Source organism: Kogia breviceps, chromosome 10 (assembly GCF_026419965.1).
Source record: "Kogia breviceps isolate mKogBre1 chromosome 10, mKogBre1 haplotype 1, whole genome shotgun sequence".
Lineage (NCBI taxonomy): Eukaryota > Metazoa > Chordata > Mammalia > Artiodactyla > Physeteridae > Kogia > Kogia breviceps.
In genome coordinates, this window is record NC_081319.1 from 60,854,195 (window position 1) to 60,869,968 (window position 15,774).

The following is a 15,774-nucleotide window of genomic DNA, read 5'->3' on the forward strand; positions in this document are numbered from 1 at the left end:
TGTCACCATTCTAGGTTAGGAGTAGCCGTTTCCAGTGCTAAGACTTCTTGTTTGGAGGCAAATGCTTTTCAAAGTATGAAGATGATTATTATCATTCCTGCTGCTACTGAGATGAGTGAGCCGAAAGACAAAATATTTCATGTTGTGTGTGCTGCCTCAGAGTACTGAGACTAATGTAATGACATCCCTGAGAGGCCAGAAAGTGCTGCTGTGCGAAGTCATTTTTACTACTACAAATATACTTGTGAAGTGAATTTTTGCTCATGCTGAGTTAACTGTATAACCTGAGAATAGTGGGAATCCGTGTAGGAAGCCTCCTATAATGGTGAAGACTGCTCCCACGGACATTAGGTCATGGAAGTGTGCTACTACCCCGTATGTATCCTGGAGGACAGTGTCCGGGGATGAGTTGGCTAAGGTGATTCCTGTCAAACCTACTACTGTAAAAAGAAAAACTGAAGCCTAAAACTCATAATATATTGGACGTCATATAATACTACCTCCGTGAAGAGTTGCTAACCAGGGACTTCCGTGTTGGTGCAGTGGTTAAGAATTTGCCTGCCGATGCAGGGGACATGGGTTCGAGCCCTCGTCTGGGAAGATTCCGCTTGCCGTGGAGCAAAAAGCCCGTGTGCCACAACTACTGAGCCTGCCCTCCAGAGGCTGCAAACCACAACTACTGAAGCCCACGCCCCTAGAGGCTGTGCTCTGCAACAAAGTAAGCCTTTGCAGTGAAAAGGCCGTGCCCCGCAATGAAGAGTAGCTGCCGCTGCCTGCAACCAGAGAAAGCAGGCTTCTGTAGGTATAGAAGCAATTATGGTAGCTTTTGCAAAGTATGCTCCTGAGTGGACAGCTATCCCTATGGTAAAAATCTGATGGGCGCCCACAAGAGAAATCCTAAAAAGCCAGGGGGCAGGACTCATACTATTCCCAAATAGCTGAAAGGCACTTTTTGTCTGAAATAGTATGTGATGATATGTGAGTTTATAAGAAACCCCGGTAGGCCATGAATACAGACTTCTGGGTGACCAAAGAATCACAGTAGTTGTTGGTATAGGATACAGTCTCCTCCTGCAGTGTCAGAGAAAGTAGTGTTGAGATTTCTATCTCTTAACAGTATGGCAATTCTGGCTGCTCGGACTGAGAGTGGTAATTATAGTAATATGGCTATAGTTGGGGAAGATTAAACAAATAATGGTGTTTGGTATTGGGATATGACTGCTGGTTTTGTATGAAAGACTGTACTAATAAAAGTAATAGCACGAAGTAGAGAAGAGACACCTGCTAAATGTAAGAAGTAAATGGTTAGGTCGACAGAGGCTCCTGCGTGGGTCAGATTGCAGGCTAGATCTGAATACACGGTCCACTGGTACCAGAACCAGCTTCTACTATTGGTGATATGAGTAGGAGTAAGAACGATGGGGGAAGTAGTCAAAAGTTGACATGATTTATTCAGGGAAATGCTACCTGAGGTGTCTGAGTTCTTATTGGCCCAAGTGAGTTTTCAAACCCTGCAATATAATGGGTACAAGTATAAAGAAAATGATTACAAGTGCAGGGACTGTTAATGAGCACGTTACCGATTTGGGCATCTCCAAGTAGCGCTCCAGGTTAGCATAGCTCAGCCTGGATTAATATACTTAGGGTACTGCGTGCTACTCCAGCTCAATCACCAAATAGTAATTATAAAATGCTGATATCTTTTGTGATTTGTTGAAAATAATCAGCAGCGTATGAACAGAGGAAAAATGACTGAGCTAGCATTCGACTGTAAATCTAAAGACAGAGATTGAGCCCTCTTTCTCGCAAACCCTGTGGTGAATCAACACATTGAATTGTCAGTTCAGAGAAGCAGCTTCAATGCTGCCGGTGATTTTCCTGCCTTTTATTTCTTGTTTTCTTTCTCAAATGAAGGAGACCTAGACTGAAGCCAGTTGACTAGAGGATTTGCCTGTTAAGTAAAGTTTCCTGGGGTTAAGACTCACCAGTTTCATAAGGATTTGGCTTAATTAGAATGTTTGCTTTACATTCAATTGATGTAGGATAAAGTCTTCCAATCCTTATTTTTAGGAATTAAGCAAATTTTACTTGTTTAGGGTTTTGAAAGTTCTTGCTGTGACCTAACCTAAATTCCTAGTCCAGCACCGATAGAGTGGGTGTTACGTGTAGTAATGGTCTGGGTATTATGTTTGGTAATGATAGGAAGGTTATTTCTTTGAACGTTCAAATTGTTTTGTTTTTGTGTTGTGATGTGGAGTATGTTAGCTGAGAGTAGAAATATATGCTGAGGACTGCTAGATGGCTACTAGTGTTGGTAGAATGATGTGGTCATGTTTGTTATCTGTTGCATAAGTGTTCATTTGGGTAAACACCCTGATAATGATGGGCTGTGTCCCAATGATACTGTAATGGTGAGGGAAAGGATTGTGATGGGAGGTGTTTGACCTCATGTGTGTGATAATGATGCTCTTGTAGTACCTGATCTTGGCATAAATAAGAAGAAGATAGTGTTGTTATGATATAAATTAGTATGTTTAGAGTTGTCATAATCTGAATATACACTGTAATAGCTGTCATTCATCCTACATGGGCAGTTGATGGGGAGAGTGTAAGTTTGTCCAGGTGAGTATGGCTAAGTGTGCCTCCGCCTCCAGCTATGACGTATAATATCACTATGATCAATAGTATATTTAGGTTGATGGATGGTGACATGTGATATAAAACTGATGAGGGTGCAATTTTATCATGTTGTTAGCACCAGGTCTGCTGTTCACGGGATGCCTTGTGTGACTTCAGGCCCTCGGAAGTGAAATGGCGACAGTCCTACTTTTGTGACAAGGGCGATTGCCATGGGGGTGGATGCTGCTGGATTAAAGATTTTTGTTATTCATTGTGTTCCTTGACCGGAGTATATTAGATTCATGATAGTAGCCGTTATAAGTAGTATTGGTGTGGTGGATTGTTTTAGGAAATATTTGTTGGATGCTTCTGTAGCTTATGGGTCCGTGGTTTTTTATTAGAATGGGGATACCATTAACCAGTGTGAGCTTCTTATACACTTATATTTCCTGAGATAATGGTCAGTAGAATGAGAATAAAAACAATGAGAGTTTATTAGTACAGGAAGGATATAGGACAACATCTTTATTGCAGTATAACTGTTTTACAATACTGTGTTAGTTTTTCCTTTACAACAAAGTGAATCAGTTATACATATACATATGTTCCCATATCTCTTCCCTCTTGCGTCACCCTATCTCCCACCCTCCCTATCCCACCCTCTAGGTGGTCACAAAGCCCTATCAGATACTGGTCCATTTGGTTAGTGTCAAATACTTAGCTGTCTGATTCTCCAAATATCCTTTGCTCCTGTATTTTCCATCCCAGCATACTACATACCCATTAAGGCATTGTTTTATCTCATGTTGGACCTACTCCCATCCAGAGGCCTACACTTTGCTAGTTCTCATACTTTCTGGAAACCCTGTTATGGCCAGGTCTGGATTTTTGGGTGTTCCCCCCCAAAGCCTGTATCTTTTAGCAAGCTGGCTATAAGACCAACATAGATTTTCTAGTTTCTGGTAGATTTATGTCACAATTTGTACACTGTCATGTCTATACATATTTGTATCATTTGTACTTTTTGGCCATTACGTGTCTATTGGATAGTTTTCATAAATTGCAAAAGAATATTATATGACTTAGCACCAAATTGAATGTGCCTAATTGTAAGTTTGTAAACTATGTTGAGCTAACATGTATTTTTTCTATATCCAAATAGTAATTTACTAATATTGTCCGATTTGTAATTATGTGGGAGTTTTCAGAATTGTAAATAAATGCTTGTGGATTGAAACTTGGTTCGACTATGACTGTCCCAGATACCTTAAAGCTAGTGACCTTTTTACTCATTCCTTCACTCATTCAATAATTCTTACCTTCCTGACTCCGTTTACCCAGCTCAAATGGTTGTGAAGGTTACTAACAGTGTATGTAAGATACTTTCAGAAATGAGAAACTAAAAAGTAAAACTAACAGAAAACATTCGTTATTATAAATAACAATGGAATTTAGTATGGTATTATACCTTCAGACCCTACTGTAGGACATGCTGTTCTTTGCTGTTCCACTTGTGGCAGGATTCATAGTTTTTCTAACGGGTACAGATCACTATGCCTGATACTGTGAGCAAATGTTATATGTTAGCTCCACTCTTATGTCTCTCAGGCATTTTTTGGTATTGTGTAAAATGTAAATACATACTGTCAACCTCCTGAATGATACCAGGCACATCATAGGAACCCAATAAATGTTTCACTGTGAGTGGAGTATAAGTTGATAGAATATTTTCGAAGGTTGATTAGGCAGATTAGATTGATTGAAAATCTTTCAATATTTTAAGTTTGCATCTCTTTCATTCCAGAAATTCTATGTCTAGAAATTTATATAGAGCTCTATACATGTATAAGGATGTTCACATTGCAACCTATCTGTAACAGAGGACAAGAACAAACAAAAAACCCCCAACTGAAAACAACTAAAAGCCCATCAATGTTGGACTGGCCATGTAAATTATGTAATGTTACGCAGCTATTAAAGAGAATAGAACGGATGTACACACAAATTGACTGGGAAAATCACTATCCAAGACAGATTGTATATATGTATAGTATGCTGCTCTTCTATAAAATACAGGATATCCATCACGTACAAATACTTACATACAAGATACAACAAGTGTGAATGTAAGCACTTGGGAAATATCTGAAAGAACCACAGGAGCAACTGGGAGAGTGGGACAACTTTCCATGTCCCTTATGACTCGAATTCCGAAGGGTACACACACGAACTAATAGACCTCTCCTGCCATCCTCCGGCTTAGCAGGGAATTGCAGGCCTCCCAGTCCTGTGCTAATCAAGCGTCTCAGTCGGCCGGCGTGATGACGTCATCGCGACTGGCCTTGGCGCATGCGCAGTAGAAGGCGGTCCGCGAGCTGCGTGTGTTTGTGCCTAGGCGCCTGTGGTTCAGGGCCTGGTTCTGGCAGCCGGGTCGCCGGGTTGGCGGCTTTGGCACGCGTGGCGTTGGGTGGGCGGCATCTTGGGGGGTCATATGAACCAGTGGCATCATGCCCGTGCGCGCTGGAGTGAGGATCGCGGCTTTTCCGGCCGGACGGTCATCGGCCAAGAGGAAGGGCGGAAAGCACATCCCGGAAAGGTAATACGCCTTGGCTCCTGGGCGTTGCGGGTGGAGCTCAGAGCCCCTGGGCCTGGGCTTCGTCTCTTGGGCTGTCTCCTCTCAGTCTTGCCCCCCGCGCGCACTGCCCCGTCCGCGTCCGCGCTGTGCTAGGGGATTTTGGTCGTCTCGCGGCTCAGTTCACAGTAGCTGAAAGCGACAGTGTGTGATGTTCTGATTTCCCCCCATCGTTTTACAAGGGAGGCTGTAGCCATTGCTCCTCGGGTAAAATGCAGAGGGACTGCTTTTGAAGATGGGACTGTCAGTGTTGGGGACGGTACTTAATTACCAAAATGGAATCCCCTTCAATTCCTCAAGCTATGTTGTTTTGGCACAGAAAATGTGAGTAAGAGGTACTGGAACTAAGTTTGAGTGAAAAAACGCACCGGTACCGCCGAATTTTCCATCGAAACAGTTGATTTGTGTTGTCTCTAGGAATTATAAAGGGCGTACTGTTGCTTCCTAACCGGTGTCATTTGAGAGATCTACCTCTGTAGTGAACGTACATCCATTGATTAATTTTGAGACTTTGCTCATGTGTGTAGTAAACCCTTTGATTCCCAAAGACCTTCCTTTCCTCCATCTCATACCCCATTAAGCCCGCTTCAGTTGATCTCCTGAATTTCTTTTGAATCTGTCAACTCTTCCTCAACATCTAATACTGAACTTGCCTGTCGGTTGCAATTAGGTCCTAACTAGCGTCCATATTTCTTATTTCCTTCCAATCCATTCTGCACACAAGAAAGCTTAAAAGCAAGTTGGAACATTGCTCATAAACATCGCTCCAAAACATTGTTTAGAGAATAGAAAACAAATTGTTGGCCTTTAAGACTCTGCGTGGTCTAGAATCCTCTCTGCTTCTCTAGTCCCATCTTGTGGCACTTTTACCCTCACTTTCTATGCTTCAGATACACTGAATTAACCTTAGTTCTAACTCATCTTACAGAAGTCAGTTCAGATATTATTTTTCACTGTGATTCCTAGCATTAAGGGATTTTATTATCACGTTTTGTATGAGGACGAAAAATAAACTGTGAAGTGGAAGAATTGAGTTTAAACTATTTCGGTCAACAGGCATGTATTAACGATACCTTAGTAGTCAACACTGGGCTAGGTTTTATCAGGGATACAGAAGTTCTGGGCATCTCTGGTTTTAGCTATCCCTTATTTGTTGAGACCTTTGCATTGTTTAGCTGCCTTTTATCTGTTTTCAAGATGGGAAAATAGGAACAAGGAAAGTATAGGTTATTACTGGGGGGGGGGTTGAATAAGTGGAGCAGCAAAATGCAAAGCAGAAAGAAGAGGGACCTACTATAGAGGGATATGATTTCCATTTTCAAGGCGCATTCATCCTATGCAGGGAGACAGCCTAATATAAAATTTGCCTAACAAAAAATATATTGATATGTGGAAAGACTATCTCCCAGTGGGACAGCGGATGCCTGGCACTCATTTCATTGCTTTCAAAGTTCCTTTAAAAAAGGTAAGCGAAAGTTAATACCCTATGCTTCCAGAGATCTGAATTCACCATATAGAGCCCTGGCTCTCAACCCCGTCGTACTCCATTTTCCCTTTTTATAGCAAATACTTTTTAATACCTCCTTTACTATCCAGAAATGGAATTCATAGATAAATACAACCTACTTTTGTACTTAATTAAAAAAACCAATGGAATGGCCTAACTATAAGTAAAGAATAAAGTAATTTATAAGAAACTCTTATGTAGCTCAGTATGTAAATGTTTGGGGATGACTATACTAGAAATAAAGAAATAGTCAGTTACTTGTACCATGAATGCAATAAACTATGGACTTTGATTGATAAGGATGTGTCAGTGTTGGTTCATGAATTCTCACAAATGAAGCACACTGGTATGGCACGTCGATCATGGGGAAGGCTGTGTGGGATGAAGGAGAGAGGGTATAAGTGGGAACTGTGTACACTTTGCTCAGTTTTGCTGTGAATCTCAAACTGCTCTAAAACTAGTCTTCTAATTTAAAAAGAAAAGTGTGTTGCTGGCACTTGAATAACCAAACAGATCAATGGAACAGAGTACATTAATAAGCCAAATACATAAAGGAATATTTAGCAGTGAAAGCCATCCTTCCTATAGGTAGATAGTCCAGAAGTATTTATTTATGTGTCTATTTACAGGCAGTCTGCTTGGAGCTGGCAATACAGTGGTAGGCAAAATTGATGTGGTCCCTGCCTTCTGGGAGTTTACAGTCTGGTTAGGAGCCCAACATGAAATAAACAAACATAGAAATAAATATATAGAAGTGAGCTTATTTTCTTGTGCCCAATCTCTCTGGGGGAAAGGATTGTAAATTCCAGAGGAGGAAACTTTACTTTGAATCTCATATGTTAGCATCACACGGTTTGAATAAATGGATAATATAATAAAGGATTTTAAACACATGTTCTTTCTTACTTTATTCTTTCTGACAGAGTTTTGAAAAGAATCTTGCTCCAGAAGAATGTTTTCCCCCCTTGGATCTTTTTTTAACAAACTCCAAGAATAGAATGAAGAACTTGGGCTGATTATTGACTAAACATATACTGGCCGCTATTATAAGCCAGAGGTAAATGGAACCCGTAATTGAAAGTGACCTTCTTTCTGATACTGTAGTAATTCATAGTAATTCAGTGCTTATCATCTTATGGTAAGGTGAATCCTGGCCTTCTTTCATGGGTTCAAAAAGGGAAGCTAGTGGTTTCCTTAAATACACATTTCTAATTGCTGTTTCAAAATGACATGAAAGATATGAATTGAACTATAATATTTGGCAGTAGGCTCTAGATATGCTTAAGAAATTCTATAAGCTTCCATGTTCTCTATTTTGAAAATGAAGTAAACTTTTAGTAAGAATAGTCGTAGGCTGAAAGGAAAGAATGGTATGTCCATTATGTCTTTAGCACTTATTTTAAGCAGTTGCCTGAGCATGTTTAAGCATCACAGTAAAAGACAACTGTTCTCTACGTTTTATGCTTTCTTTTCCTAATACCTTCTGATATAGTACAGAAACCCATCTATTCTCTTGGCCCATGTAGGACATACCAGTGCAAAAGAATGATCCTTCTTCTGACCTGTTCCATAGCGTTGGAAGACAGTAACACCTAATGTTTGTTAATATTTGTATAGCAGTTTGCCATTTAGAAAGTTGTTTCATATCCATTGACTTAGTTAATCTTCACAAGAATCCTTTGCTGTTGAAGTGGAAGTAGTACTGATATCTCCTACTGAGTGCTTACTCTGCACTAAGCTCAGAGGATAGACAACTACAATTACTAATTTTGCAGATGATGAAACTGACTCTTGGAAAAGGAAGAATTGAAATTTCAACTCAGTTATTCCTCTTTTTTATTATGGTAAAATATACATACATCCTATTTATTTTAACCATTTATAAATATGCAGTTCAGTGGCATTAAATACAGTCACAGTGTTGTGTAACCATCGCCACTGTCTACAACCAAAACTTGTTCATCATCCTCAACAAGAACTCTGTAACCACCAAACAGTAACAACCCCATTTTCCCTCCCACCAGCCTTTAGTAACCTCTATTCTATTTTCTGTCTCTATGAATTTGCCTATTCTAGGTACCTCGTGTAAGTGGAATCTACACTATTTGCCCTTCTATGTCTGGCTTATTTCACTAAACCTAGTGTTTTCAAGGTTTATCCATGTTATAGCATGGAACAAAATGCCATTCCTTTTGGGGCTTAATAAATCCCACTGTGTATATAACGTAGTTTGTTATTCATTGGTTGATTGACACTTGGGTTGTTTCCACCTTGTAGCTATTGTGAATCATGCTGCTGTGATCATTGGGGTACAAATATTTGTTCAAATCCCTGCTTTCAGTTCTCTTAGATGTGCAGTGTAGGTAGTAGCAGAGTTGTTGGATCATATGGTAGCTGTACATTTAACCTTTGAGAAACTGCCAAACTTTTCTACAGTGCCGTCTTGTTTTTAAACAATTATCACAAATTTTAAATATATACGAAAGTATACAAAATACTTTGAGTGTTCCTTGTATACCCATGAACTCATCCAGCTTTAATTTTTACCAACTGATGGCTGTCACATTTTATCTATACCCCCACCTGTTTCACCTTATTCCATATTATCTTGAAGCAGCTCCGAGACAACATGTAAATACACCTATACATTTTTGGTATGTATATTTAAAATATAGCACTTGTATTCCTTAATATAATTTTTTAGTATTAAATACCCAGTGAGTGCTCAAATTTGCAGTTGTGTCCTAAATGTCACAAAAAACGTTTTTAAGAATTTTGAATTAGATCCAAATAAGGTCCACACTTTGCCGTTGATTTTTAGCTCTCTGAAGTCTTACTTAATCTATAGGTTCTCCCTCCATGTCTCTCACTTCTTTTTTCCTCCTTGAATTTTATTTTTAAAGAAACCAGGTAATCTGTCCCATCTAGATTTTGATGATTACACTCCATGTGTTGTTAACATATTCTTCAATCCTTTTATTTCCTGTAAATTGGTAGTTGATCAGAATGAAGCTTGCATGTTTTGTTTTGGCAAGACAGTTTCATAGGTGATGATGTGTTCTTCCATGGAGACATATAATTGTCTCTTTCTGTGATATTAGCAGTCACAGATGATTCATACCTACATCCATTAATTCAGTTGAGCCTTCAAAAGCTGGTGAATTCTGTTGTTCTTTTTTCACTTATTAGCTGGGTATATTTCTATCAGGAGAAGATTCCCCTCATCAACTACTTGGTTGCCCAGTTGTAGAGGCATGATTCTCTTCTTTTTTTTTTTTTTTTCCGGTACGTGGGCCTCTCACTTGTGGTCCCTCCTGTTGCGGAGCACAGGCTCCGGACACGCAGGCTCAGCGGCCATGGCTCACGGGCCTAGCCGCTCTGCGACATGTGGGATCTTCCCGGACAGGGGCACGAACCCGTGTCCCCTGCATCGGCAGGCGGACTCTCAACCACTGTGCCGCCAGGGAAGCCCTCTTCTTTTATTTAAGAGTTTTCAAAAGAATTGATTCACAAATATCCTACAGTGGTGACCAATTTTTTAAAATGTATTTATTCATGTCCCTGTGGACTCCGTCACAGTTATTATTCTAATTGAGGTCCTATCTTTGGCCAGTTGGAGCTTCTCAGTGACTCCTGAGTCCTTTTGATATGACATCAGTTGTTTCTAGACTTTTTCAGTGGTCAGAGCTGGAAGATATGTATGTTTGTTTTTAATATAAAATATGTCATAGTTTCATACTGCTACTTTCCATTTAAATTCAGAACTACAGAATTTTCACTTATCCTTTTCTGTCTTCTATTGATAGTCTACTTTCTCCCACCCTGAGAATACCAGTTCTCAACAATGCCTGAAATTTGCTCTATTTCCCAATTTGAATCCAAGTTCTTCTGACTCTATTCTACTTAAATGGCAGCCACTTTATGGCCCTTGAAATGTAAGATAGAACATAAATGTGGGTAGAACTGTTTATATCATTTTGAGTTACATGTGCATTCATTCACATAGATTTGCTTTTCCTTTTGCATGCCTAGTAACTGTCCATTCTGCAGTTTTAATGAAAATCAGGTGATACTTACTGGTTAAAGCAGCTTTGGAAAAAATGGCTCTCATCAGAATGACTGACATACTAAGTTTAATGTACTCTCTTGGTTTATATTCTGCCTTCTCTAATTAATGATTTATTCTTTCATTACAAATGATGTAATACATATTTGCATGGTTTTGCCTTGTAGGACTTACCAGAAACTAGTCCTTATTTAAGAATTTGTGCCATTGGGCATCATGTGCCAAATGATGACACTATTTTTAAATTCCAATGTGCTGTTAATGGGTTTTTGAAAGAAAAATAACGATAATGGTGAGTTGTTTCTGTATTTTTTCCTTTCCCTGAACTTTGGTATGCCTTTTGAGTGGGGTTGGGGATTTTTAACATTTTTAATAGTTCTGGCATTAGGCCTGTTGTGTTTGGTAACATTAAGGTGGAAATGTCTGATGGTGCTAATAGAGGATGGTGTTTTTCCTGTTTATGGTGACAAACAATTTAGTTTAGTTTGGAAAGTGATTTTTGTGAGAAATATGAACTGAACTAGCTTCCTTATCTCTTTTTTTTTAAAAAAAAGAGACAAGTATATATCTTCCATTTGAGATAAGTATGTATTTTCCATTTGAATGGCAAATACATAAAAAAGATAAAAATGTTCTTTTGTCCTATTTATTGGGGTTGAGAGGTGGAAGAAAAGGTTAAGACTCTCAGGTTCTCAGCGTATATTAAAGAGAAAACAAAAAGCAAAGGTTCAGAGTGGGACAGATCCCTAGAAGCAAAACAAAACAGAGCGGACCAGAAGAGTGGCTTCCTCATCATATGCGTTTAAGATATTTTTGCTGCTTTTAAAAACCTTTGGGTGCAAGTGAGGAAGAATACTGCCACCTCCTATACTTATCTTCAGACAGAAAGAACTGAAAAGGCTGGTGTTTTCTTGTTTCCACTTTAAGATCTACTCTGTTGCTAGTAGGTCTTAATAGCATCTGAATGTTAAGGACCCACTTGCCTTTTTCTAGCCTCTAATTATCAGAAGGAACATGGTATTTGCCGTGTTTGAAGACTAAGGAATCTTTCGTCTTTGGAACACCACTGACCCACATGAGAAAGTGTTCATTTTGTCCTCTTTCTAAATTTAGCCTGAGGAGTGTGCACTTTATTAAATAAATCTAACAGACAGTAAGTATTCCGTGTATTTATAAAATGATGCACATATATACCTAAAACAGGGAGTAGGGGAGAAGGAATAGAGATGGAGGTGGGAAGATAGGGGATAGGAGGTGAGAGAGAGAGGGAGAGACTGGAATTTCAAGATGAATTTTCATTCTGTAACCTGGTTGCTTAATGCAGGTACTAGCTCTTAAATATCTTAAGCCCTATTCACAGATCTTCCCTGTACTTGAGCTTTAAAACTGGAGAGGCTTGTCCTTGCCTGTGATAACCAGGGTGTCAAGAAAGGAGGCAAATTATCTGATTTGTGTTAACTGTAGTCACAGAACTGTTACTCTTAGGATGTCAGGGTGCAGCTGCCGGCCTACTAACTTCCTGCAGGCTCTTTTGTGTGTCTTCTGTCTGTTCCGCATGGGCTAGAAGATCCTTACGAGTGCATGAGAACACGTTTGTAAACTTTGATTGTTCACATGTTATTCCAAGTGTAGTCCATTGCATATGCTGACTCGTCTGTGGGTCTTCTGCATGCAGTGGGCTAACTTCACCATGCTCTCTGCCATTGCAGTCTAAGGACCTTAGTTATGATCCGCTGGTGGCTTCCTCTCCTCTAAGCCCCTCCCACAGATGCCAGGCTCACTGATAAAGAGGAGGAGACTCTACTATCCACTGCCTAGAATTGGTAGAGACTCAGAAAATAAATTGTTTTAGTAAACACCGAGAGCCTTATAGGTTTGTTGTTAGGGCACAGGAATACAGAGGTGACTAGAAGTCTTTGTTCAGTAGCCACTTAGAGTTATCTAGGAAGGTAAACATGTAGTGACTATAAGTGGGTTATTTATAATAAAAGAATCAAGTGCAGCAGGAATATAGAGGAAAAGTCGAGGAAGGCCTGACCGAGGAGACATCATTTGAGCTGGGCTTGGGGGAAGAGGATTTTGCCGGAATGAGGAAAGGACAGCCCAGGTATTGGGAAACGGTACTAAAGGCACAGGGCTTGAACTTGTGCTCTGGAGGGGCAGCCTCTGGTGTGACTAGAGGGTAGTGTGAAAGGGCAAATAATTCATACATTCATTTTCAGCAAATATTTGTATAACACCTTCTTAGTTGAAGGCACTGTTCTAGGAAGTAGGAAAAGAACAAAGTTCTTTCCCTTATGTACTTTATGTGCTAGTGGGGGAGAGAGATCAATAAATAAGTAAATATATGGAGTGTCAAGTGGTGCTAATTCATTGGAAAATAGCAAAACATGATGAAGAGTTGAGGAATGTGGTAGGTGATCAGGGACACCTGATGTATAGACAGACTTATTGGTGTCCATTGTACCCATGGTTTAAACAGGACTGGCTACCTCATCTGTAGGTGAGTTGCCAACCCCAAGAGGCAGACCATGTTTAAATTGTTCTGTTTACCATAGTAATGTAAGCTAAGGTAAGCTGAATGCAAAAAAATGCAGTCAGAGAAATGTATGAAGTGGAAGGCAATTTTGCCCCCTACTCAGAGGTTGCCACCAGTCATAATTTAGCACATATGTTTTCAGACGTAAAAATGCAGATATAAGCATATACGATGGTCCCTTGGTATCTGCAGGGGGATTGGTTTTAGGACTCCCCATGGATACCAAAATCCTCGGATGCTCAAGTCCCATATGTAAAATGGTGTAGGAGGATCGGCCTTCCGTATCTGCAGGATATGGAACCGTTGGATATACAGAACTGACTATACATGTGATTGAATGGTATAGTATTCAGACATTTTGGGTTATAATTTAATATATGGTGGACATCTTCCTATTATTATTTTTTCCCTCCAAATTTTCTTTATGTACTTGGATATAAATTAATGAACAAAAACTTAAGCAAGATACATGTAACAATTTAATAGAACCAGATACTCTAATTCTTTCAGTTTTTCCTCAAACTCATCATGGGGTCGTAAGAAAATTAACCAACATGCATACTACTACAGTGAAATGTCAAATCTTTAAGTTCTTATGACATACTGAATTCTTGTATAATGCACTATGAAGAACCCTTCAAGAGACTTGTGTTTTGAATGTAGAAAAGTGTTAAGAGTCAAATATTCAACTCAATATAAAACAATAAGAAACACTTATGATTTGTTAGGTTGTGATTGCTTCTCCTTTTACTAATGAATGATTTTTTTTAGCTGTAGTATCACTGAGCTGAACAAATATGTCATCTTTGAGTACATAAGGAAAAATAAATACATGCTGAATGGGTAAAACATTACAACTACATCTTTCCTAGACCATCTCTACTTCTAACACTTCAGAAGCTTAGAGATTCAGAGTGTTCTTGTATTAATTGCAAGAAAAATATAAAGGAGAAATTCCTTCTTTTTTGAGATCACAACTGTGAATTCGTGATTATACAAATTCTGCATTTGTGTGCAAAACGTGAAACACATTTATCTGACTTCTCCCTGCTTCGAATTGTCAGTCTCCCCGTGGCTGGGCCACGATCCACCTCCATGTTGACTGAAGGGCACCTGGATGGTTTCCTGCTTTAGACAAATGTGAATAAATCACTATTATGTACCTGAGTTCTCATCCCCTTGGGGTGACATTGCCCTCACTGGTGCTGTGTGCTTTGGGGTGAATGTCTAGCCGTGGGTGGCTGGCTTGTGTGGAATTTAATGACAAGTCACTGATTGGAAACCTGCAGCTCTTCTCCAGGACGGTGCCACCCTGGAGAAAGGGACACCCTGGGGTGGCGTCCACAGTGGCTGATTTCTTCTTCTTTTTCTCTGGCAGACCATGATACCCCGATTTGCTGCCTTGCAGCCAGAGGTGGCCGCGTGCCAACCTGGCCAATGAGGTCCAACCATTTAACAGGGGAACAGAGGCTCTGTCGCTCCTGCTGGCTTCCTCCTAGAACAGTGAGGTGATGACGTGATGGCTGCAGGGGCAGCCTTCTTGCAAACACGAGCACAAGAGTCATGAGCTGAGGACGGCAGAGCACGGGGGACCCTCAGTGACTTGGCAAGCCGCTCCAGCCACCAGGGCTGCCTGCCCCACCCTCGTGTGAAGCTCGAAGATGGAAAAAGTCTCTGCTTCCTTGGTGACCCCCCCACCTGAACACCAGCAACATGGGTGCAGGAAAAGTGGGCCAGAAACACCATTAAGAACACTTGTCTCCAGATGGCGGCATTTGGGAGGTCTTGATTTTCTTGGTACACCTCTTTCATTTCCCACATTCTGGGAACACACAGGACCCCACAAATCTCCAGGGAGCCCACATTCTCTGGAAAGCAGAAGTTAGAAACTTTTAAACAATGTGAAAAATGTAAATGATGCTTTTTTCTAAAATAAATATATTTATATTTTTAAATTTTTGGCTGCGTTGGGTCTTCATTGATGCACGCAGGCTTTCTCTAGTTGTGGCGAGTGGGGGCTGCTCTTCGTTGCGGTGCACGGGCTTCTCATTGCGGTGGCTTCTCGTTGCAGAGCACGGGCTCCAGGGCTCTAGAGCGCAGGCTCAGTAGTTGTGGCACGCGGACTTTGTTGCTCCACAGCATGTGGCTCGAACCTGTATTCCCTGCATTGGCAGGCAGATTCTTAACCACTGAACCACCAGGGAAGTTCTACATGATGCTTTTGATGAGTACTTGATACCTTAGGGAATTGCCCAGGTTATAAGTAGTGAAGAAAAGATACAAGAATGTACAGAATCCCAACTTTGTAAAAGAAAAAGAGAGGGAAAGAAAGATTAAGGGAAAAGATACAGACGGCTGCCCATGGTGACCGCTGGGTAGATAGTGTGGGTGGTGCTGGAGGGCCTCCGCTT